At 49.0% G+C, this 26,266-nt stretch overlaps 1 protein-coding gene across 1 annotated transcript in view; it reads left to right on the plus strand.

Moving 5' to 3' along the window:
- Window positions 1-11,271: 11,271 nt before the first annotated feature.
- The window catches only part of LOC307078908 (vitamin D3 receptor A), a 60,152-nt gene continuing 45,157 nt past the window's right edge, over window positions 11,272-26,266 (plus strand). Inside the window, exons 1-2 of the mRNA XM_079740924.1 lie at window positions 11,272-11,369; window positions 11,904-12,074. The gene's annotated coding sequence lies outside the window, so the exon portion shown is untranslated. The remainder of the gene's footprint in view (window positions 11,370-11,903; window positions 12,075-26,266) is intronic.

Below are 26,266 nucleotides of genomic sequence, written 5' to 3' on the forward strand. Positions count from 1 at the left end.
ATTCTAATAAAAAAAGATTCTAAGAAGGGGCCTTTGTGTTAATTTGATGAAACAGATATTTGAATACTGTAGTTGATTATAGTTCTTTGCAGATGGTTGACATGCCCACTGATGTCGTCGGTCAGTTCATGCTTAGAGGCGCACGATGGCTTCCAAGAATATTTTGGGATTCTAGACTAAAAAATCACTATGGCAACAACAACGATGCATGTTCAGAGGTTTGAGTTCAGGAGCTGAAGAAGAGCAACTTGAACACACATCTACTGGACCAATAGCAGGTTGGTCCTGATATATTTCCATTGTTTTAAAATAATGTTTTGACCGAACAATATTACAATAATGATTGCCATCGATTATCTTCGTGTATTGTTGTATCAATGCGATTTAATATCGGCCATGTGAGCGAAATCAAAACATTACCGGAAACGTATTGTAGTGACTCAGCAGGACTATGGGGGGGATTGATGGGGAGTTTGTGTGGGAGAAGGAGTTGCCCTAGTTCAGCCTGATAGGCCAGTTGGGATAGGGGGCGGGAACAGCTAGTCAGTGTTCGGGTTCGCCATATTGTTTTGGGCACTCCTCCAACCCTGTAGTTAGTTGTACGGAAAGGATAAGAAAGCCTGGTTTTCCGGTTAAACGTCAGCCCCCCTGTGTCCTCATCATTGCGCTAGTTAGCCCCCGCAGTGTCGGGCCGCAAACGCTACAGTATTGTGACGACTGTGGGCGTGGTCGCCGAGTTCAGGGTGCCGCAAGGGATCCTGGGGGGCGTTAGGACCATCGCAAGTTGGACCTCTGGCGCCCTCCTAGGTCCTTTGCGGCAGAGACATTGTGTAGGGTTTGTTTGTCTATGGGTGGGTTAGCGTTGCTGTGTGGGTTGAGTTATAGTTCCCGACACCGTCACCGAGACGTGTATGTTAATAAGTTATATTGAGTGTGTTTTGGTATATCGCGCGTGCGCGTGTTAGTTAAAGGCAACTCGTAGCCGTGCGGTGTAAGGGGCGCGAGAGTTTGGGCACCCGTCTCGTCCTTCCTGTGCTGCTCGCCAAATTGGTGTCAGAAGTGGGATTGGCCTGCGCACGCGGTGAGGGACTCGAGAACGGCGGTCGAGCCCATGGAGAACGACGTACCCTGCGCTATGGGAGTGCAGCGACCCCTGTGGCCACGACCGGAAGGGCCGGAGAACCAGCAGCTGCCCACCGCCCCCTGGTGGCAAGGACAATGGTTAGTCTGCCGAAGTTGTGACCATCGCAAGTTGGACCTCTGGCGCCCTCCTAGGTCCTTTGCGGCAGAGACATTGTGCGGGGTTTGTCTCAATGGGTGGGTTAGTGTTACTGTGTGATAGTGAGTTCTTATTCCCGACACCGTCACCGAGCCGGTTATGTCAATTAGTTATGTTGATTGTGTTTGTGTGTCACGTGTGCGTAGAATGAAGGCAACTCTGGGAGTCGTGTGGTGTAAGGGCCGCGAGAGTTGTATAATTGCTGAATCTGGGCTCCTTTCTCGTCCTTCCCGTGCTGCTTGCCACAGTATTATAGACAATGCCACATCCCCTCTCTGCACTGTAAGACTTTGATGTAAATTTACTGCGAAATTCTAACGGTGTATTCAAACTGTATTTACATTATACAGTAATATTACTGTAGATAAACAGTACTGTACTGGTGAAACTGTAAGTATTGAACTGTAATTTTACAGTGAAAAGTTTTACAGTGTGTCCAGGTGGGACTAGAAGGCCGTCTCCCCCAATCTGCTCTATATGAAACAAACCATTCTGTGCACCTCAACCCGAAGACCCGTAGCCTGTGATCGTGTGACGTCTCTCTTCATAGTGTGCGCTGTGTGTGTGAGTGAGTCCAGAACCAATGGGAGGCGGACAACACGGACCGACCTTGCACACACCGCGGTCTCTCGTCAGAGAACAGGCGGAACGGGTTTAGGACTGCAGGCAGCGGGCCAGTGACCCGACGTCTGGAGCGCAGATGGGAATGTTTTGCAGAATGTTAAACCTGATCTATTACCTCTCTACACTACTCTCTGGCCACTGTAATTAATTATAAGGATGATTTTTAAACATCAACTGAAAGTAAAATTGGGTGTGAGAATCGGTTGCGTCTGACATGCAGTGAGTTGATGAGTATCCTGCGGGGCGCCAGAGGTCCAATGTCTCTGCCACAATGGACCTAGGAGGGCGCTAGAGGTCCCACTTGCGATTGTCCTAACCCCCCCCAGGATCCCTTGCAGCACCCTGAACACGGCGACCACGCCCACGGCCGCCACGATACAATACCACATGCAGAATGTGTGAAGCTGTAGTCATTTGCCGTCAAAAGAGAACAGGCGGAAAAACCCACTGGATACAAAACAACAAATACTAAACGAACTGCAAGTTGCAGTTGGCACCTTACTAAGTAAGGTGCCAGCAGAACTTTATACCCTCAACGGAACTTAAGAAATATGCAAAACAACAATAACAGCAAACAAAAGAATCCACATTCCCAGAGAACTGAAGAGGACACTAAACTCTGCCCACCCACGCAGGTCTCCACCCCCTCGCCTGGCGCCATGGCGACGCTGGGAGGAGAGATGCCTGACTAAAGATGATGGATTCAGAGGCAGCCCAGCGTCCCAACACTCGGGTTGACAGAGGACACCTTCCTGGCCACCATGACCCCAAGGTCCCACAGAGGAGGAGAGGGCAACGCACACTCGCACAGGCACACACACACACACACACACACACACACACACACACACACACACACACACACACACACACACACACACACACACACACACACACACACAGGCGCGCATGCACACACAAACTCACACAAACACAAGCACGCACACACACACAGGCCCGAATACTCACACAGGCACACACACACACACACACATACACACACAGGCTTGCATATACCCACACACACACACAGGCACCTACACACACACACTCACACTCACAAAGGCACGCATATATCCACACACACACACACAGGCCCAAATACTCACACAGGCACACACACACACACACACTGGCACACACACACTCAAACAAACACACGAAGGCATGCACATGTAAACACCATACATGCGTTTGTGGGTGTGTGCGTGCGTGCCTGTGTACGTGTGTGTATGTCCGAGAAGGAGTCGATGTTCTAGAAGCGTACGGACACTTCTTTAAGAGCCTCTTGTAGTAATGACACACTTGACCTCTAGGGGTCACTAGAACACAGCGCGAAAAACATCGCGAAGTTGAAGAGGGCGCAACAGACAGTGGTTGACATTTTTCATCATCGAGCCAAAGCTTTAATCCAAAGTGACTTCAAATGGTTTCAGTAAGTAATGGGCCAGGGTTATACAACATCCCGCTAAAGGAGGCGTACACGTCGCTGCTCAACTCTTCTGGTGGATATTCCCACGATGTACTGCTTTCTCTCAGACCCTGACCCCAGTTGTAAAACCACTATAAACCCTTACCGAAACCATCTTTGACCTAAAACATGCTCTCTTTATTTTATAAATTCCCAATATAATGTTTAATACAATATACAATATTCAGATAAAGTCAAAGACAAAGTAAGGGATCACGAATTTACCAAATGCAAGAGAGAAAACACTGTATTCAGGAGGGAGGTTTGAGTCTCGAGTCCGGGAGAAGGGACGTCGGAGCGACCCAACAACCGGCTTACGTTGTGGCCTTAAGGCTGATAAGGGCTCTATTTGTGGCCCTTATGAGGGCTCTGTTTCAGGGCACATGGCACCTGCTGAGGAGATCGCTAATTCTCCAGGGTTACAATCAGGGACAGGGTGCCGCCTGGTTAAACCCTTAAGAGTGTTTAATCTGTGGTCCCAGCCCTGGAGAGACACTGTCGCTGCATCACGGTCTGCCTGATCCCTCCCCTACCCCGACGCCGGCCTCCTATTGGCTCAACGGGGGACGTAAACAAGGAAGTCTTTGGGAACAGAAGGCTTAATTTGGCTGAGGAGACGAATGATTTTTAGATAGATATTGTGTAGTGCCATGTGTGTGTTTGTGTGTGTTTGTGCGTGCGTGTGTGTGCCTCTGCAGTGTCTGTGTGTGTATGTGGGTGTGTCTGTGTGTGTGGGTGTGTGTGTGTGTGTGTGCGCTTGCAGTGTATGTTTGTGTGTATATGTATGTGATTGCAATGTGTGTGTGTGTGCGTGTGTGTGTGTGCTTGCAGTGCCTGTGTGTGTGTGCCTGCGTCTGTTTGGTGCAGGCTTTTAGTGCCTTGGTCTGTTTACATGACCATGTGGACTTGTTCAAAGAGTTCAATAATTCATGTGAAAAATATGTGGGATGGAGAGAGAGGGAGGGAGAGGTAAAGAGAGAGCGAGAGATAGGTAGATCGAGGTGACAAAAGAGACAAGAGCGTCTGTGTGTGTGTGTGTGTGTGTGTGTGTGTGTGTGTGTGTATGTTTGTGTGTGTATTTGTGTGTGTGTGATTGTGTGTGTGTGTGTGTCTGTGTCTGTGTATGCATGTGTGTGGGTGGGTGCGTCGATTTGTGTGTGAGTGCCCCCTTTAATGTGTGTGTGTGTGTGTGAGTCTGTGTGTGTGTGTGCAACAACTGTTCAGCAGCCAGTTCCCACCATGGTTAAGGTCCACCGCTGTGGAGACAATAACAGTTGGAGATAATACCCCCCCCCCCCCTTGCCCTACCGATGCCCCCGCAGGACTGTATTTGATGATGTCATCGCCTGGTAAAGGCGGGAAGAGCGTTGGTCTCCACAACGCAATCTCCGAGCCCTGCTGTGGCCCCTTCAGATAACACAACACAAGGGCGGGGCTGTACTTTATGTTTATCTCCGAGGAATTTGAGGACTCTGCTTTTAATCATCACTAGCAGCACTAGTAGCCATTAACATTCACTAAGACCATTTAATCGTCACAGCACTAGTAGCCATTAACCTTCACTAGGATCATTTAACCATCAATAGCAGCACTAGTAGCCATTAACCTTCACTAGGATGATTTAATCGTCACTAGCAGCACTAGTAGCCATTAACCTTCACTAGGATAATTTAGCCATCACTAGGATAATTTAGCCATCACTAGCAGCACTAGTAGCCATTAACCTTCACTAGGATAATTTAGCCATCAATAGCAGCACTAGTAGCCATTAACCTTCACTAGGATGATTTAATCGTCACTAGTAGCCATTAACCTTCACTAGGATCATTTAGCCGTCACTAGCAGCACTAGTAGCCATTAACCTTCACTAGGATAATTTAACCATCACTAGGATAATTTATCCATCACTAGCAGCATTTAGCCATCACTAGGATAATTTAACCATCACTAGCAGCAGTAGTAGCCATTAACCTTCACTAGGATAATTTAGCCATCACTAGCAGCATTTAACCATCACTAGGATAATTTAACCATCACTAGCAGCATTTAACCATCAATAGGAGCATTAGTAGCATTTAACCACCCCTAGGATAATTTAACTAACTCCAGCTCTACGGCCTAGTGCCTGGGTCAAGGGCAGTGGCAGGAGTATTAAACTAAAATGGAGGTGTTTTCTGGTGTGGGAGGAAAACGGAGGAAACCAGCGTTGAGGACACCCCCCCTGGGGTTTGAACCAAGGACCTTAAGCTGTGGAGCAGCGGTGCTAAACACGGTCAGGCAGACAGAGTGAGGCGGAGAGAGTGAGGGGGACAGAGTGAGGCGGAGGGAGTGAGGGACAGAGTGAGGGACAGAGTGAGGCGGAGGGAGTGAGGGACAGAGTGAGGCGGAGGGAGTGAGGGACAGAGTGAGGCGGAGGGAGTGAGGGACAGAGTGAGGCGGAGGGAGTGAGGGACAGAGTGAGGTGGAGGGAGTGAGGCGGAGAGAGTGAGGGACAGAGTGAGGCGGAGGGAGTGAGGGACAGAGTGAGGTGGAGGGAGTGAGGCGGAGAGAGTGAGGGGGACAGAGTGAGGTGGAGGGAGTGAGGCGGAGAGAGTGAGGCGGAGGGAGTGAGGCGGAGGGAGTGAGGGGGTCAGAGTGAGGCGGAGGGAGTGAGGGGGACAGAGTGAGGTGGAGGGAGTGAGGCGGAGAGAGTGAGGGGGACAGAGTGAGGTGGAGGGAGTGAGGCGGAGAGAGTGAGGCGGAGGGAGTGAGGCGGAGGGAGTGAGGGGGTCAGAGTGAGGCGGAGGGAGTGAGGGGGTCAGAGTGAGGCGGAGGGAGTGAGGGGGACAGAATGAGGCGGAGGGAGTGAGGGGGTCAGAGTGAGGCGGAGGGAGTGAGGCGGAGAGAGTGAGGGGGACAGACTGAGGTGGAGGGAGTGAGGTGGAGGGAGTGAGACGGAGAGAGTGAGGTGGAGGGAGTGAGGTGGGGGGAGTGAATCGGAGGGAGTGAGGCGGTGAGAGTGAGGTTGACAGAGTGAGGCGGAGGGAGTGAGGTGGGGGGAGTGAATCGGAGGGAGTGAGGCGGAGAGAGTGAGGCGGAGGGAGTGAGGCAGAGAGAGTGAGGCAGGCAGAGTGAGTATTCAGGGTCTGGGTAGGGGTGATCCACTACTTTCTTCAGGGATATGAAAGTGAGGTGACTACACAAAAACAAATTAACAGTCCCACCCACACACACACAGACACACACACACACACACCCTCATAGACATACACACACCCACACACACACACACACTCATAGACATGCAAACACACACACAGACACATACAAATACTCTCACACATACTCCAAGACACACACACACATGCACACTCATAGACTCACGCACACACACGGGCACACACACACTCATAGACACACAAACACACACTCACAGACACAGATACACACGAACACAATCACAGAATACAGCAATATTTTCCAAGTTCTCAGGGCTCTTGGAGGAAAACCAGCAATGTTTTTGGAGACTCGAAAACCTTACCTAACAGCTATATTGCGACATTGTTCTGACTGGTCGTCTCTGGTTCTCACACGCTCTCCCCCCTCCCCTCAACCCCTCCTCCCATATCCTAACCTACATCATTGGAACAACAGCCATAACCCTACGGTCACATGGTGACTTGTGACCTGTGACCCAGAATGTGCTCCAGTGAACGCTGATCTCGGTCATGTGTGTGTGACCTGTAAGATGACCTGACGGCTGAAGCACGGCCAGACTGCTTTCTCAGAACACCTTGCTACCAGAGAACCGCTCTTAGAGAACCTGTAGAGAACCGCCCTTAGAGAACCTGTAGAAAACCGCTTTTAGAGAACCTGTAGAGAACCTCTAGAAAACCGCTCTTAGAGAACCTGTAGAGAACCTGTAGAGAACCACTCTTAGAAAACATTTAGAGAATTACTCCTAGAGAACCGCTCATAGTGAACCTGTAGAGAACCTGTAGAGAACCGCTCCTAGAGAACCTGTAGAGAACTGCTCTTAGAGAACCTTTAGAGAATCACTCCTAGAGAACCGCTCATAGACAACCTGTAGAGAACTGCTCCTAGAGAACCTGTAGAGAACTGCTCTTAGAGAACCTTTAGAGAATCACTCCTAGAGAACTGCTCTTAGAGAACCTCTGGAGAACCTCTCCTAGAGATCCTCTAGAGAACCGCACCTCGGGAACCGTTCTTAGAGGACCAGAACCTTTAGAGAACCTCTCTTAGAGAACATCTAGAGAACCGCTCTTAGAAATCCTCTAGAGAACCTCTAGAGAACCTATATGGAACCTTTCCCAGAGAACATGTAGAAAACCTCTAAAGGAACCATCCCCCCATACGCACATCCTTTAAGGCCCTGCCCTTTCCTGGATCCCAGTGAACAGGAGAGACAAGCTGACCTCTGCTGGTCTCTCTCATGAACCTGGATCCCAGTGACCAGAGGCGCTGATATGGACAGCAAGAGAGAGAAGAAGAGCATAATGCTGCGTTGGTGATGACAGCCCCATTACACAGCAGGTGGTCCTGCTAACATGTGACGTACAGTCAGGCTGTTTGCTGTGTTTATTATTCCTGAAGAGGACCCCTGGGGTGCCCGAGTCAGTGCCTGAGGAAATGAAACGTCTCCAGAAAGTGAAATTATCCAAACATGGAGGAGAGGTGGTGTGGTGGAAGTGGGGATGGTGTTTGTGTGTGTGTGTGTGTGTGTGTGTGTGTGTGTGTGTGTGTGTGTGTGTGTGTGTGTGTGCGTGTGCGTGCGTGCGTGCGTGCGTATGTATGTATGTGTAGTGGAGGTGTTTGTTGTGAGAGGGAATTATAAATGCTTACATAAAGCCACCATGCATTACATGCTGGTTTCAGACTTGCATCTCTTATTTCTCCCCGATTCCAATGCAGGCTATCCTTTCTCCATCACTCTCTTAATCTCTTCTCTTCTCCTCTCTTCACCATCTCTTATCTCCTCTCTATTTCTTCTCTCCTCTCTCCTCCATCTCTACTCTTCTCTTCTCTCTCTATCGCTTCTCTATCTCTTCTCCTCTCCGTCTCTTCTCTTGGTAGTAGAGATGAAGAAATAGTCGACAGAACATATCTATGTGAAATGTTATATTTTATTATTATAAATAAATATATGATTTATTATATTATTATAAATATGAATCTTTTTGATTTCGAAAAGAATGAGAGAAAGAGCGAAAGACAGAAGGAAAGAAAGAAAGAACAAAATAAAGAAAGAATAAAACAAAGAAATTGAGACAAAGTGGGAAGAGACACGGTCCGAAAGATAAAGGGAAAGCCGTCAGAAGCTAAAGCCATGGGCGGGTTTGGCGGCGGGTTCTGATGACTCTGTGGCCGGTCAGACGATGACGGGTGTTCCTCAGCCAGTGGAATGTTCTGGAAGTGTCATCTCGCTCTTCCTCTCCGTAACTCCAAACCCCGCTAACAGCCAGGTGGCGAGTGCTTTATTAACTCCCCTCCTCTGTTGCTCTGTCCTCCGCTGAAGTTATGGCCGATCGGCTGGTCTGGGGCGGCCGGGATGTCCGTCTGTCTGTCAGTCGGGGCGTGTTGAGAGTTTCCCCCTCTCTTCCCGAGCAGACAGAGATGGGCTTGGTGCTTCCTCATGAGTCCCTCTTGCCCAGTGGAAACTCTCCCTCCCGTGGTGCGCGTTCTCAGGGCCTAAGAACACACGACAGAGGCCTGGGCTGAAGGCCGCTATTGTGACTGCAGAGCCAGTAATTGGGCCCTTTTAAAACAAGTGGTTTCCATCTAATAAAAGATAAGTGGCCTCACTTCGACAGTGAATGAAGAGGTTTACGCGTTGTCCGAGGCTAGCCCTTAGCATCGTTGGCTTTGGCTCTCGTCTGAAGCAAATCAAATTTTCTGCTATTCGCTGGAACACAGCCCACCCCTTTGTAAGGACGGATTTAAACATATTCGATTAGATTGAGAAGGACATGCCGTATCAGACCCTCAATGTGCTGATTTCTGGGCACAGGAAGAGACATTGGAGGTGTATTGATTGAGGATGTTGGAGAAAGAGGCTGCATTGCAATTTTATATCATGATATTGCATCATTGCATGAATGCAGCATGAATGATGGTTTTTGTACTCTTGGTCAAGTTTCTGTTAACATGTGAGACTTTGGCTTGCTCACTAAGTTTATGAAATCAGTTATAATATAATTAAGTATTATATAGATTTAGTGTAATAACCTTATCGAATCAGGATTCTCAGTAATTGCTAGCTACATTTCCATCTCTCTCTCTCTCTCTCTTCCTCTCTCACTGTTTACATCTAACCCAAGAGGATGCTCCCTGCATCCTTAACCATACTCTTGCACCCTAACCCCTACCTCCTGCATCCTTAACCTACTCCGGCACCCTACACCCTATACCGTGTACCCTAAGCCCTACCCCCTGCACCTTAACCTGGAGGGGGGGGGGGCTGTACCCACCGTCGACTCCCTCTCCTCCTGTTTGCCTTTCCAGCTGGGAGCCGTTAACCAAAAGGGGCTGGTGTACTGAAGTGTCCTGAGTTATTGGTGTTAGGACAGAGAGACCTGTCATGGTGACCACTGTGTTAATACACTGTGGGCGGAGACATGATAGCCTACTTGAAGCAAACAAACACAACGCGCACACAATACACATGCACACATAATACACATACACACAACTCACACTATAAACATACACACACAATACACTGACACAATACACATACACACACAAACATAAACACACACACACACACACAAACACTCACACATGCATACACATACACACAATAAACACACACACACGCATAAATACACACAATAAACACAGACAATACACAATCACACACAATTGATGTATCGGAATTGTATTTATTACATTTCATTGTATTGCATTGCATTCTATTCTATTACATCCTAGAATATTGTGGAGTTATGGTTATTATATTGCCCAAATGATTCCCTTTGTGAAGCAAACAAAATATGAAGAAATCCATAACAATAATAAAAACAAATGACTGCACAGTTTCTCCATGGATACAGACAGGTGATTAGTTACGATGTTATACAACAGCTATTAATAATGCATGAAGATAGTTTTGTACTTTAATTAACCCCATTCTCCATAGTGTCTGAAGGGGGCTTAGTCTAATGCCCCTAGTGTTTCCATAGTGTCTGTAGGGGGCTTAGCCGACTGCCTCTAGTGTTCCCATAGTGTCGGTAGCCTAGCGGGGCTTAGTCGTTGTATTAACGTATGGCTGCTGAGAGACTTGGGGCCCGACTTGCATTCCTGGTGGTCTGAGTGAAGCTTAAAGCACATGTGCCCGTCAACACATCGGCTGCACTTATGTAAACACTGGTGCGTCTGTGTGCGTACGTATGTATGCGGATGCGGGCACACACACACGCACACATACATGCATACCTCTCTCTCACACACACACGCGCGCACACGCGCACGCGCGCGCAGAAACACTAATATTAATCCAACGCGAGTAACTCTCCTCTCAAACGGCGGCGTGTACAAAGCCCAACCCCAAGTCGGAGTGTCCCCCTCCCAAGTGTAATTTACGTCGCAATATAAATATACATTTTTCATTCGAGAATAAGATACGTCTACATTAATGACAACAACGCTATGTTTATTATCAACGTGACGTGAGTGGGTCTGAACCCACAGAACGTAAACTTTTCAAACGTGTTTACACCCAGCCCAGCGCCTCTTGCGTCATGACACACCCCTATATGGTGGGAGAGTCAATGGCAACACCCGTTGACGGACGGCTCCTTTCGCCAATGGGAGCGGAGATCTTGGCTGGGCGGCGCGCCGTGATTGGTCTTGGTGAATGATATATGTATAGATATTCCTCTGCTAATCCGCGGCGGGGCGGGACCGCGCGAGAGAAGCGGTGTCCATCTGTGCAGACACAGACCCGAACGCTCGCTCTCACGGCGCGCGACTACGTGGCTCTCCGCGTGGATTAATGTAAGTTATCTCCGCTTCTTTCTTTGTCTCACGGGAACGTCGCGTAACGGCTTGTAAACGCGTTAGGGCGAGCGGGGGCTGGGGGTTGTGTTGTGTTGTGGGGCTTTGGTGTTTGGTGCGAGCGGACAGGGAAAGTGCTGTGAGGCCGAGGCGAGCGGAGGGTTTTGTCGGAGTTGACTAAAAACGTGCAGCGGCTGCTGCTGTTTGTTGCCCTCCTCGCGCCACCGCCGCAATATTCGACACGCGCTTGGCACCGAAGACGCGCCCGCCGCCAGCCTCCCGGTGATGCCGTTATCGCGCGGGCGGCCCGTGGCGCAGTCGCTGCGACGCCAAGGGGGGGGGGGGGGGGGGGGGGGGGGGAGAATCGGCAGGACACGCGGCTCGCTGGGGTTTTAGTGGCCGTCGTTTAACGGGACTGTTTTGATTCCGTTCGAGTCCTGTCCCGGGGTCCCGTCCCGCCTCAAGCCTCGTGACCGTCAGCTTTTGCGTAATTATTCTCCTCCTCTTTTTTTCTCTCTCCTTCTTCGTTGACAGTTTTTGGGCTGAGGCAAAAAAAAAGTTTTCAGCAAAGGGGAATTGTAAACGCTGCCCGCCACCAAGTCGCCTATCAACACCGTGTGGAGACCTGGAGACCCTCCCCCCCTCCGCTCCGGACGTCCCGCTCTGCTATCGTACCGCACAGTGACGCTTGCTATGCCCCACCAGGTAATGACCCTCTCTCTCTTCTCCCTCCCTGGCGGGTGGAAACAGGGGCCTGACTAGTGCTACTTTCCACTGGATCATGGGCAGAACACGCTGAACTCCTACCCGCGAACCGGGTCGCTGCTACGGGTCGCTGTGGATCTGTTGTTACGGGGCGCCCGGCTGTGGGGGGGGGGGGGGGGGCGGTGTGTGGGCTCCGGGACGTTGTGTGTGTGTCTGAGCCCCTGCACATTCCACATGTGTGCAGGGAGACCGGACACACACGGAGGGTCGGTCGATGTGATGCAGCGCCGTCTATCACTCGTAATAATAGACCGTGGTTTGTGTGTGTGTGTGTGTGTGTGTGTGTGTGTGTGTGTGTGTGTGTGTGTGTGTGTGTGTGTGTGTGGACGGACTCCGCTATGTGCAGCATTGTTCGGGCTGGCCATGGGTCGGCGGAATAACAGAAAGAGATGTTCGAGAATAACGGGAAGGAAAAAGGCTCAGAACCGAGGGAATAGTTGTGGTCTAAATGCACGTAAATAATACGACGATGGAAGTGATCTGTGTTTAGCTTTGTTTCCACTCTTCTCAGTTCACTTCGTTTGTAGTTTTCGATTTTAGAAAATCAACCCCATGTTTGTTTCTGAGTCCAAATGTGTATTAGACGTTTTTCTCTTGCCATTGGCTTTAATTCTGTTATATTCTATTTATATTCTCCTATTTCCTATTCTCTCAATTACTGTCTTCACATATTATTTCATAATGTTCATTCAAAGCACAAACCACTTTTCAGGGTCACCGTGACGCATGATTTGGAAAAGGTTTAAACGTTTAAAATGCACTTTGGATTCCGCAGAGCAATTAGTTTGGGTTATAACCAAGTCTGAATCTGCCCTCAGTAGCAGCTGAACTAGTTGTTGTTGTTGATGTTTTCTTTGTAACTGTAGCAAACGGGTTGTTATCTGATCTAGTTATTGTTTTTTTTGTAACTGTACCTAATTGGTCCAGATCTAGTTGTTGTTGTTGTTTTCTTTGTAACTGTACCTAGCGGTTCGTTAGATGATCTAGTTGTTGTTGTTGTTGTCTTTGTAACTGTACCTAACGGGTCATTACACAAAGTACAATCTGAAATTCTAATTTCATCTAAATCTCTTCTCTCTCGAAATAGGGATTGCACATTAAAGTGATGTACTCAAGTTTAGTAGAGTACGGTCATGTACTTGAGTATAGTAAAGTACTGTACTTAAGTATAGTTAATATGCATAAGTATAGTTAAGTACAGGAAGTAGAGTAATGTACTTAGGTATAATAAAGCACAGGTTAAGTATAATAAAGTAAGTATAGTAAAGTACGTACTCAAGTATAGTAGAGTAACTACAGTACAGTTGTGTACTTAATTCTGGTAAAGTCCTGACCTGGGAGGTGGTCTGCTGGTGGGACTGCTGGGGTCCCGGCCCAGAGGTACTGGGTTATGTGGCCCTAGTGAACACGTCCTTGCTGGGGGCCCCCGCTGGACAGTGACTTAAGCGTCAGCTCTGTGTGTGCGTGAGGCTGGAGGGTGTGGCTCTCTCTGTAGTGTTGTGTTTGTGGACCCGCTGAGAACAGCTTGTTGGACCAGAACACAGGTTGTACACAAACAGACAACAACACGCAACAGCACACTCCCAGTGACACATCAACACACTCCCAGTGACACATCAACACACTCCCAGTGACACAACAACACACTCTCAGTGAGGGAACACTCAGGGACATGACAACACACTCAAGGGGACACAACAAACCACTCAGAGGGGCACAACAACACACTCTCGGTGACCCACAACACAATCAGGGACACAACAACACACTCTCAGTGACACAACAACACACTCACGGTGACACAACAGCACACATAGACACAACACACAGTGACACACTCTAAGTGACCCAAAAACACACTCTAAGTGTCAACACACAAAGGGACACAACAACAAACGCAAACACAACAGACACAGGGAAACGGTGTCCCCCTCTCAGTGCCACAACAACACACTCACTGACAGCGCACACAGGGACACAACAACACACTCTCAGTGACAACGCCCACAGTGCCACGCCCTCCCAGTGTGTCCCAGCTCCTGGCCCTTCCCAGCAGAACTCCCAGAGACTCTCCCCAGGCGCTCCTAATCCTAATGGCCTCTCGTAATGGTGTGAATGGGGGTCTTTTATTCTGAAAATATGTAATGAAGCCCCCCCCCCCTTCCCCCCCCTGCCGAGCAGCATGGGGACCACATGACCACAGAAGTGTGTGTGTGTGTGTGTGTGTGTGTGTGTTTGGGTATGAGTGTGTGCAGGGCAGGCGTGTGTGTGTGTTTTGAGTGTGAATGTTTGCATGTGTGTTTCCACTATTCTGTAAAGAGATGCTCACCTCTGCTACATTCTACTGGGAGGAGGAGGAGGAGGAGGAGAAGTAGGGAGGGGGCTGTGGAATCTGGAGGAGGAGGTGGTGGAAGAAAAGAAAGGAAAGGAGTAGTGAGGAGAGGAGGAGGAGGCCCAGGCAGGTTACTAAGTAACACCAGATGCCAGGAGCCCCCAGAAGGCGTGTCCACCAGCCCGCCTCAGAGCACATGTCCCCTGGTACCCCCCCCCCCCCCCCACCCGGTTCTGGGACGAGTCGCCGTAGCAACCGGGGGGAGTCCCGGTCAGGAATTGCGTGCGCTGGGTATCGAGGTGTACCCCGACTTCAGCGTGGGATTTGGGATTTTTTTGAGGGAAACGGAGAAACTTTAATTAAATCGGAAGCGCGGACGACGCCGCGTGGGCGGCAGGAGAAAGCCCCCCGCGTTGTTCCCAGGGGGGACGGAGACGGGCTCCCAGGTGGAGGTGTTCTGGTTGTCATGACGACGTGTGAAGGCACAGGAGGATTTAAGTATATTTTTGATCGGGGGGGGGGGGGTTCAGGGTTGACTCTTTATGGGTACCCACCTTGACCTCTGGCCTGTGGTCTGTCTGCTGGCCCCTACGTGGCCGTGGTGGGGTCAGCACGCCCAAAGGCACGTGGGCAGCAGCGGGAACAGGAAACGAGCGAACCTAGTGGCTCCCCCCTCTACCTCGGCCTCATCCCACGGTTACCACGGTAACATCCTGTATCGCCCAATCGGAAGCCCCCCTCCCCTTTTCACTCCTCTCCTTACAGTTTGCAAGGAAGGCGGTTAATCTTTATTTATACGGCACCTTTCTGACGGGGAACACGAGGAGCTGGGAGGGTCAGTGGCGAAGGACTGGGAGCCGCTGGAACGGCCGTAAAAAACGCCGCACTAGGAGGTTGTTGTGAAGTCAAATAAACACCGGGCACATAAAGTGGTCTGATGGGTTCCGCGTGGAGTCGTCTCTACGACAACAGTGACATTCAGGTTGATGTGTTGGGGGGGGGGGGGGGGGGGGGGGCTTCTGGATAAACAAGACGTCGTCCAGGCCAGTGGTGGTCCGCCGCCCGCCCCCCTCCTCCCCGCTGTGGCTCTGGAACTTGTTTAGGAACGTCGTGTTTGGAGCTCCGACCGGAGGACTTTGTTTGGAATACGAGCAAGCGTACAACGAGCCGAACGAGATCCGCTGGTTCCTCTTGTTTGTGGTCCGGCCGTTTAAAAGTGTTTGTAACGCTTCAGACGGAGCCCTGACCCGTCCTCGTGTGGTTCGTCTTCGTCTCGTGCGTCGGCGTTGTGATCGCAGACATCCCCCTCCTTCTCGCTGTAAATCCTATTCAACCACAAGGACTCTCCTGACAGCTTTTCCTCGAAACGGCGCAGTGCCGAAAAACCGCGCTGCTCTCCCAACAATGAACCTTCTCCATTAACCCCGTCCTTCGACAATGAGCCACTTCCTGCTCCGTCTGTACCCTGTTAGTGGAGGACACTCCACTTACCACCACCGTCTACTGTGTCGCATCCAGATTCTAGAACATGTTCCTCAGTGTTCAAAGGCCCCCAGAAGCACGTTTTCCAACCCGTTGAGCCTGCTGTTATTGAATGAGCCCTGGGACGAGGTCGTAACCGATCTATAAACCCTTCGGAGTCCGCTGCCTCTGTCTGCGGACACGACGGTGAATTATCTGTGGACATGACATGGCAGCAGCCTGCGCATCAGGACGGGTCGTATAGCCATGCCCCACCGTCAGTAAGTCGGTTATACGTAGAACGTCTTCATGGCTGATTCAGGGTCCCCTTCTGGGAGCGCTGAGACAGGACCAGGGGAGCCCAGACCTGGCTGTACATCGTTCGCTGGCTGCGCGCCCTTTCAGTGGTTCATCCGTTTCACACAGGAAGGGTGGAAACGGTTGGTTTGACGGTCGAAACAAATGTGTTGTTTTGCTGAAGGGATATTTTTACTGTTTGCCTGTTGAAAACCCGTAGCGAAATTAAATTTTAACATGATGGATTTTTAACATTCTTCCTGGTGAGACGCTGTGATAAGATGTACTTTATTAATACCAGATGGGAAAGGAAACCGAGAGGACTTCTTCAAACAACGTGGTTATGAGAGTGTTTTATCTCCTCTTCCATGCTGAAACCACATCACCGATCGTTTCCGTGATCCCGATCACATCCTAACAATATCCGCACGGCCCTCACAATAACCTTCATTCTGTTCCGTCCCTGAAAATGGTTCTATTAGCGGTTGTCACGGCAACGCCTGGTTTCGAACCAATCGTTTCTCTTCGGAGACTGAGGTGTCAGCGCTACGTCCTGACCCCGGATCTTCTGGGAAACGAGCCCGCCGCCCAGGGAAACATGAGGGCTATTTGAAACAGTACGGTTACCCGCCTTAGCAAACGCCTGAAGGGCTTTTTATGGTTCCACGATCAAGCAACTCAAGGGGGTTATGGACCCCTTCCGTCCTTGCGGACTCTCCTTGCGTCCAAGGCAAGGGCCTGACGTGCGCCTCCCAAAAATCCGAACCTCCCGTTGAGGCGACGCAGCAGCAAGGGTGTTGACTGGTCCGCTGACTAAAACCCGAAGCAGAGCCATAAACGTTCGCGATGGTGTCAAAGCGTCTGCGTGGTCATTGCGTTGGGGGAACGTGGGACCATAAAGATCCTTCAGTCAGGCAGCACACACGGAGACGCTAGCCGATCAGTGTTGCCAGATTGGGCCAGATTTCCCGCCCAATCTGGTAGGGGTGGGAAAAATAATCAATTCTTCGATGCATCGCGATTCTCCCTGGAAAGATTCCGTCTCGATGCAGATAAATTAATAATCGGAATTAAAAGATTATTATTAGTATTATTTTTTTTTAATTTGTTCGCCTGCTGCAACATTCTGTTCGCCAGAGAGGGATGATTTTAGTCATTTTAAAATTATTTAATTTATCTTCAGTGTGTATTGGTCAATCTAATTTGTCTTAACACAATTGTGATTCAGCCTACACATACGGGCACGCAAACTCACAGCCAGACGCAAGAACTCCTTCTAATTCAAGAGCAGCTTTTTCTTTAATGACATAGAAAAGAATGATTAGAAAGAAAATAAAACTGAAACCTATTTTTTTGCATACTTCCGTATTGTGTTGTTGCATTGATTATTGGATTGTTCATAGAAAGTCATATTTGTGACAAAAGCTTTCTCTCTTATAAAATATTAGATAAGTTAATTCATCTGTTGACGTCTTTAATGACCATCACAAAAGTAGGAAGTGATTACCAAAGTCTGAGTAGCAAACTCAGAAGTATACATATAATTTTGAAAATCACGCATTGGAAATGTACATTAAAAAAATTGTTTCATCGAAATGCATCGATAATCGCTTTAGAATCGAATCGTTGACCTCATAATCGGAATCTAATCGAATCGTGAGGTGCCAAGAGATCCCCACTCCTACAATCTATTAGCCAACGTGGGACTGCGGAGCCGAGAGGGATTCCGCCGAGTTCTCTCTCAGTGCTAGTACCACGCTTCTAAACCACCGCTGGCACGTGTCCCTGTTTCTGCTCGTCGTCGTGACCCCCGACTTTAATAAGCGTTGTTTGTGAGTCTGCCTCGGCACAAACGGTCTCGACATCACCGCCGCGGTCTGCCCGTGACATCAGCGTCCTGAGAAAAGTGTGCGCATCGCCAGGCAGGAAGGGATGACTTGTTAAGGTTTCCTCTTTCACCGAGCATTAGAACGCGGCGATCCGTCTCCTTGAAGCCAGCGTCTGCTGGCTTCCAGGAGACGGATCGTCGGGCGTTTGAATCAAATATCAATCGCTGAATATGTCCAATCCTCCCCAGACCCGTGTCAGGCAGTCGTGACTGGGGTCCTGACCCCACGTGTCTGGAGCCAAGCGCGCCAGTGAAGAAGAGCTGGGGCTGGAACTAATGTTGAGGGTTGGCTGGACGTCCAGCCCCCAGTAACTCTGACTGGGGTTTAATCCGACTGATGAGGGGAACTTGGACGCACACGTTATGGTGTGTGTGTGTGTGTGCGTGTGAGTGTTTGTGTGTGTGCGCTTGTGTGCACACTCTCTTTGAAAAGAGCTGAATGATGAAAGCAGTTCAGCATTGAAGTGTTTGTTAAGTGTTGGGGTATGGCAACGTTTCTCTCCCTATCTGTTATCTTCGCTCAAAATCCTTCTCAAGGAAATCAGTTGGCCTTCTATTTGTATTGTAAATCAAAGCAAATTAATTTTTCATTCTCTCCTCTTGTCCTCAGATGCCACCCATCCACACTCCCTTTCTGGGAGAGAGAGAGAGAGAGGGAGCTAGAGAGACAGGGACATGGAGAGGGAGGCAGAGAGAGACAGAGAGACAGGCAAAGGGAGACAGGAAGAGGAAGAGAGACAGGCAGAGAGAAACATGGAGAGAGAGACAGAGACAGGCAGAGAGTGTCAGGCAGAGGAAGAGAGGGAGGGAGAGAGAGACAGGGACATAGAGAGGGAGGGAGAGAGAGAGAGACAGGGAGAGATAGAGGGGGAGGAGAGACAGGCAGAGAGAGACAGGGAGAGGCATAGAGTGCAGCAAAGCGAGTGAGCGAGACAGAAAGTCAGGGAGGGAGGAGAGCGGCAGAGACAAAGGGAGAGGGCGTTAAAGAGAGCACAGCAGTCTGAGAGAGATGGGAGGAGGCAGAGAGACGAGCCCACTCACATCATTGGTTGAATCCCAACAAGCCCCCTCTATTAGGCTCCGCCCACCTCTTCCTGTTTTTGTGACAACTGCCCAGTCATCCAAATATGTCACTGAGGGCCAGGCCTGATGTGGTGCATTGCTGCACACGCGCACACACACGCACACACACGCACACACGCACACACGCACACACACACACACACACACACACACACACACACACACACACACACACATCACGCATATGCACACATAACACACACACACTAACACACAAACAGGCGCATGCACACACACATACACGCACACACACACATAACACACACACGCATGTGCACATATACACACATACACACAAACACAAACATACACACGCACACACAAGTAAACACATACATAACATAAACAGGCATACACACATAACACACACACGCCTATATACATATACACACATAACACACATAATACACACACAGGTGCACACATGCACACACACACACACACACACATGCACATGCAGGTGCACACACACATATACACACACATACATAACATACACAAGCATACACACATAACACACCCACGCATGTACACTTATACACGCACACAGAACACACATATCACACATAATACACACGCAGGCGCACACATGCACACACACACACACACACACATGCACATGCAGGTGCACACACACATATACACACACGTACATAACATACACAAGCATACACACATAACACACCCACGCATGTACACTTATACACGCACACAGAACACACATATCACACATAATACACACGCAGGCGCACGCATGCGCACACACACACACACACACATAACAGACACACATGCACACGCAGGCGCGCACACACACACATACACACACGCACGCACACACATACACACACACAACATTAACAATGATTTAGTGGAAATGCAGAACAGAGGTTGAAATGCGGCGCGGCACGACTCAACATGTCGGCCCTCAGATTCCCTCTTTATCACTCTCTTTCACCCTCTCTACCTCTCTCTATCACCCTCTATTCTCTATACCTCTCTCCATCCTCCCCCCTTTCTCTCCACCTCTTTTCTCTCTATCTCTCTCTCTCTTTTCTTCAACTCTATCCTTCCCTTTTTCTTTCACCAGCCTTCGCTTTCTCTTTCTTTGCCTCTCCTCTCTTTCTCTCCCCCTCTTGTGCTCCCTGCTGTGAGTGGCCGTGGTCGGCTGTTTATTGGCTTGTTTGGACTGAAGTCTTTCTGTTGTTGCTCTTTGTATCATTTCTCTTTTCATTTGTGATCGTGTTACATGTTCTCTCTGCTCTTTATGTCTCTCTCTCTCTCTCTCTCTCTCTCTCTATCTCTCTCTCTCTCCCTCTGTCTCTCTAGCTGTCGCTATGTCTCTCTCTCTCTCCCTCTGTCTCTCTTTCTGTCTCGGTCACTCCCTCTAGCTCTGTCTTCTCCTCTAACACACACAAACATTCACTTTTTCCTTTCCTCGGTTGCCCATCGACTTCAGGCTCTTCCTCGTGCACGCCCACATGCACGCCCACTTGCAGGGAGTGGCGGGCCAGACTGTCTGGTCATTATTAGTAATTATTAGTTATCAGACTTTGTCAATTTGTATAATCAACGTCCGTCAGACCTCTCACTGAATCTTTCCCTCTGTGTCTCTCTCTATCCCCGTCAAGACGTGAGAGTTAATATTCAGAGGGCTTTGTTGGCATGGAAAATCACAGTTACACTGCCAAGGCACAAGAAGTAAAAAATGGTACCATAAGATACAAATAATAATGTTAATTAAAAATATGTATAAATACAAACTGTCACAAGTCCTAATCCCTCCCCTGTATTTCTGTGTCACTTGATCCCCGTCTCTCTCTCTCTGTCTGTTTTTCTGTCTCTTTCTCTCTCTCTCTCTCTCTTTCTCTCTCTCTGTTTTTCTCAGTCTCTCTATCGTCGTCTCTCTGTTTCTCTCTCGCTCTCTCTCTGTGTCCTCAACTGCTCTCGCCCCTTGTTATGGAGAATTCCACTGCCCCTGCTACACATACAGACACACACACACACACACACACACACACACACACACACACACACACACACACACACACACACACACACTCTCTCTCTCTGTCCAGTCAGACATGTCAAAACATGTTTGTACCCTGATCGTCCAAACCAGCTCTTATTCATACTATGATTAGGTTGTGAGGTCGAGTGGGGGGGCAGTGATTTGTCGTCTCTCTTGAGGTCCGGTTCGGTGTGTAAAGCCCCTCTGTTCTGGGGGCTGGACCCTTGTTTGCTGGTCCACACCGACCTTCATGTCCACCGCACAAGACGGACGTACAGAAGCAACAGTGGCCGTTGCGGCTTTAGTAGTAAAACAGGGTGTATTTGATGCGTTACAGCTTGTGCAGGCGGTGTTTTTGCAGTAGTACACAGCTCGTTAAGGTGGTGTAACGGTAGTACACAGCCCTTGCAGGGTGGTGTTTTGGCAAGTAAAGCGTGGTGTTTTTGCAGTAGAAACCAGCTCCTACAGGGAGGTTTTTCTTTTGCGTGTTGTGATGGTGCCGCAGTGTTTGTGTGTGTCTGGAGTGGAAGGAATTGTTGACACAAGCATTGTGAATGTGTCACCCTTTCTGTGTGTGTGTGTGTGTGTGTGGGGGGGGGGGGGGGGGGGGGGTGTCTTTCTGGAATACGACTTCAGATAGTGCTGCAGAGCAGACTGTTGTTCTAGACTTGAACACTGTTGTTCATCATCACCACAGGATTCCCATTTCACGATGTCTCTGTCTACAGAGATAGGATGATGGAAATCCTTTGATAAATTATCAGGCATTTTTGCTTTCATCCAAACCTTCCTCCGGTGATTGATAAGCAGGTCAGGGTGAGGTTATCTTGCTGCCCAGCCCACAGGTAGACGTGGACTTTGGGAATCGAACACACAACCTTCTGGGCTTTGAGATGCCCTACCCACTAGACATTCCCCCCTTACCACTTCTGATAATTTGATTAATGAAGAATAATATTGAAAAAGTAAAGGTAGATATGTGCAGCTTTTTTCCACTTCATGCCTTACTTTTGTTCTTGCAATTATCTGCCAAATCAACCCCCCCCCCCTCCCCACAGTTCAATCCACACTGCAACGTCTTCCTCTGTAAATCTAATTACAGAGAGTAAAAGAAAACAGTGACAACATGTTGAGATGATATTGCCAATATCAGCCAGATGTTCTGTAACTGGTGAGTCACGTTGACCCCGGTCTCTCTCTCTTATTTTCCCTGTTGTCCTACCTCTCTCTCCCTAGCTCTCTCTCCATCGCTCACTCTGTCCCTCTCGCACTCTTTTTGTCTCCCTCTCCCTGTGTCTCGCACTCTTTCCCTCGTTCTCTCTCCCTCCCCCTCTGACTCCCTCGTTTTCTCTCACTCCCTCTCCCTCTCTCTCCCTCACTCTCGCTTTCTTTCCCTCACCTTCTCCCTCCATCTCCCTTACCCTTGCTCTCTCTTTCTCCCTCTCCCTCTCCCTGACTCGCTCGCTCTCTCTCCCTCCCTCTCCCTGACTGTCTCTCTCTCCCTCTCTCTGACTCTCTCTCTTTCTCCCTCCCTCTCCCTCTCTCTTACTCTCTCTTTCTCCCTCCCTCTCCCTCTCTCTCTGCCTCTCTCTGTCTCCCTCTTCATTGCATTCAAAGCTTTATTGTCGTGGAACATTAACATTATCAACGCCCGTGCACAACAAAAATAAATAAAAATACGACACTAATTCAGCTAATATATAAAAATACAATAACAAAATAAAAAGTTATATGCCATGAAAATGACTTAAATGACTTATGAGAATAAGATGAGTAATTAAAGGGATTATTAAGATTAAAAGTTGAGTGGAATATTAATTGTTTGAAAAGTATGTAATTAAGTTCATACTTACAATGTACAAATGAGATTTATTCTCATCTTCTGCTCGTATAATGTTGCATATCTACCTGCTGTTAATGTACATTGCTGTCTATGTCTATACCTCTCTCTCTATCTCTCTCTCTCTCACTCTCTCTCGCTCTCCCTCTCCCTCTATAACTCTCACGCCCTCCCTTATTTGTTTCTGTCTGCGTTGATGGCCGCCAACAGACCTGTTCCCGTGCGGTTTTGACACCTCGCCCTGAAATACCGTAACAACACGTCATCTCACTTTCAGAAACGGCCCTAATGCAGGCGGCCCTCCCACTCACCCGAACCTCCCAGGGCCTCAACTTAAGGTCCCCTTAGGAGCCTGGTTCAACCTGTTGCCTTCGAGTATCCTCAAGACCTCCTCCTCAGTGAATTAAAGAGGAGTCCCTAAGACCACTCTTCAGTGAATTAAAGAAGAGTCCTTAAGACCACTCTTCAGTGAATTAAAGAACAGTCCTTAAGACCACTCTTCAGTGAATTAAAGAACAGTCCTTGAGACCACATTAGTGTGTTAAAAACTGGTCCTTAAGATGAGACTCTGATTGAGTGAATTAAGGAAGATTCATTAAGATCACCCACCCTTAAGTGAATTAATGAAGAGCCCCTTGAAGATTCATTGAGACCAGGGACTTTGCTGAGAGTTAGAGAAGGCCCATAGTGTAATTTTGACAGCTTGTTTCACTATATTCTGTGCTTGTATTTTCCTCTCTCTCGCTCCCCCTCTCTCTCTCCCCCTCTCTCTCTCCCCCCTCTCTCTCGTGTGTGTGCAGGGGGGGGGTTTGTTGTTGTTGTTGAAGGATTGTTTCTGGCCCAGATCTCCAAACATCTGTGAAAGGGGACACTGGGTCCACACACACACACACACACACACACACACACACACACACACACACACACACACACGTGCGCTTCGTGCGGTCAGCCTTGGCCCAGCAGGAGACCACTTGTTTACAGGGTGGAGGCTGCCTTCCGCGTCCCGACTGTCACTCGGCCTCAGGTCGGCCGTAAACATGCGGTGCGAGCCGGAACGCCTGTCATGGCCGACAGACGTTTACGCTCTCCGGTCAGGGTTTCACAAATAACCTCCCAAGGTCCCGTGATTGCGGCTTCCGGCTCCCCTCATGGAGGCCCTGGGGTAAACCTGCCCCAGCAGATGGGCAGGTTTAAAATAAATCAGGCTGGCTCCGTCGGCGGCATGGCCCGCTCGTGCATTCTTCCAGGGACTGTTTGCTGCGAAACAGCCTCCTCTCTCCAAAGAGACGCTCCCCGACTTCCTGCCACAAACAGAGCCGTCTGTAGCGGCAGCTCTGGAAGGAGGTCGGAGGTTTGATGCTCAACGAGCGGCCGCCCTGCCACGGCCCTACGCACCGCGGGGACGTCCGCAATCCCTAATTGGCTGGTTAACTCCTTAATCCCGTCACCTACACCTGTCAATCATCTCTGGCCACCGCGGCGGTTTGCGTCGTTGGTCGACGCGTCAACCACTCGGTCCCGCCCACTCTGACAACCGTCAATCATCTCCTTCACCTCCATCCTTGGCTGGTTAACCCGTCTGTCAATCATCTCTCTCTGCTGGATGTTTGGACGTGGTTTTGGTGTGTTTGTGGGTCACAGGCTGCTGAACGTTCAGTGGTCTATCTGGGAGCCTGTACTCATCAGACGGGTAGTGGACACATAGGGGGAATGGAAGACATTCTCTGCTTCTTTATCTGAAATGCTTAATGTGAGATTAAATGAAGCCAGCCCGAAGTGTTGAAATATGTCAGACGATGTCCTTCGCAGCAATGAAGCAGCCCAGCTGTCCCCAGTCCATGCTGGAACGAGTCCTTGGATGGTAGAATATCGTGATATGAAACCACACATTTTCTGGGATTTGGACGGTTATTGGTGTTAGAGGAGAAATAAAAGACTCTTCTTGTGGTGCAGCCAGGAGGATTTCAAAGAAATGGTTATATCTCCAACAGAGCAGCTGGAGGAAAGCCACAAAGGGAAGAGCACACGACACAATGAAACATTCAGGTGGCTTTCAAATGATTGGAAACGATGAGCATGTTGGTGTGGTCATATGTGTGAATATATCTCAAACAAACATGTCTAAAAATCATAATAATCTAATCTATCGATCCATCCCTAGAGCAGTTTTACCTTTGTCTCCAAGGGAACCCCGGCACACACAACAGTTTGTTATTTTGTGCGTGTGTGTCTTTGTGTGTGCGTGTGTGTTTGTGCTAGAGCTGCTCGAATATGGAAAAAATCATAATCACGATTATTTTTTTTTTTTATCAAAATTGAAATCACGATTGCTCAAACGATTATTTTCGAGTTTGAAAACAGGATGTATTTATTCAGCATGTCTCTCCCAATAAACACTTTGTGACTGAGAACTTTGTAATTTCTCCTTAAAAGAATACACAAAATGGTCAAAAAGAAAATGTTCAAATCTTTAATTAGGTCCAGCTGCACTTTCTATCAACGTTTAATGAAAAAAAAGAATCTATAATTAGATTATATTAGTTTTGTGATCGTTTGACGCTAAAATCAAACTCGCCATCAAAATGAGCCCAGCTCAGCTTGTGCATGCACTTGTGCACGTTCCTTCCTATTGGAGTTGAGATGTGTTTTCATGAACAGGTTGTGTTGCAGCTAGTTACGAGACAGAGAGACAGAGAGGGAGAGCAGTACAGGGCGGACAGGGCGAGGGATGAGTCATTTTCTCTTGTTTTTCTCTTAAACCGCCTAATTTCTCTGTATAACTGAATGCCAGGTAGTGGGTGGAAAAACAGCCTCTCCTCGCGTTCAGATGTCTATTCGGGTAATTTTTATAATAGTGTCCAACTTTGCTTTAAGCCAAAGCTTGCAGATAACTTGTGTGTGCATGTGCGTGTCCATGCTTGTGTTGGTGTGCGTGCATGTGTGTTTGTGTGTGTGTGTGTGTGTGTGTCCATGCGTGTGTGTGCGAGTGCGTGTATGTTTGTGTGTGTGTGTGAGGGTATGTATGTGTGCATGTGCGCGTATGCGTGTGTAGCTGTGCTTGTGTGTATGTGGGTCACTCTTTCCTCCCTATTGTTTCCTAACCAACTGATATCGCTTTATTTCCAACCTCTGAACCCCAAACGACCGCACCAAATAGGGGGTTACGGTAAAGGACTGGCAACCACATGGCAACCCGCCCACACGACAGCGAACAGAG

This window comes from Pollachius pollachius (assembly GCF_949987615.1).
Source record: "Pollachius pollachius genome assembly, chromosome: 8".
In the NCBI taxonomy this organism is placed as follows: domain Eukaryota; kingdom Metazoa; phylum Chordata; class Actinopteri; order Gadiformes; family Gadidae; genus Pollachius; species Pollachius pollachius.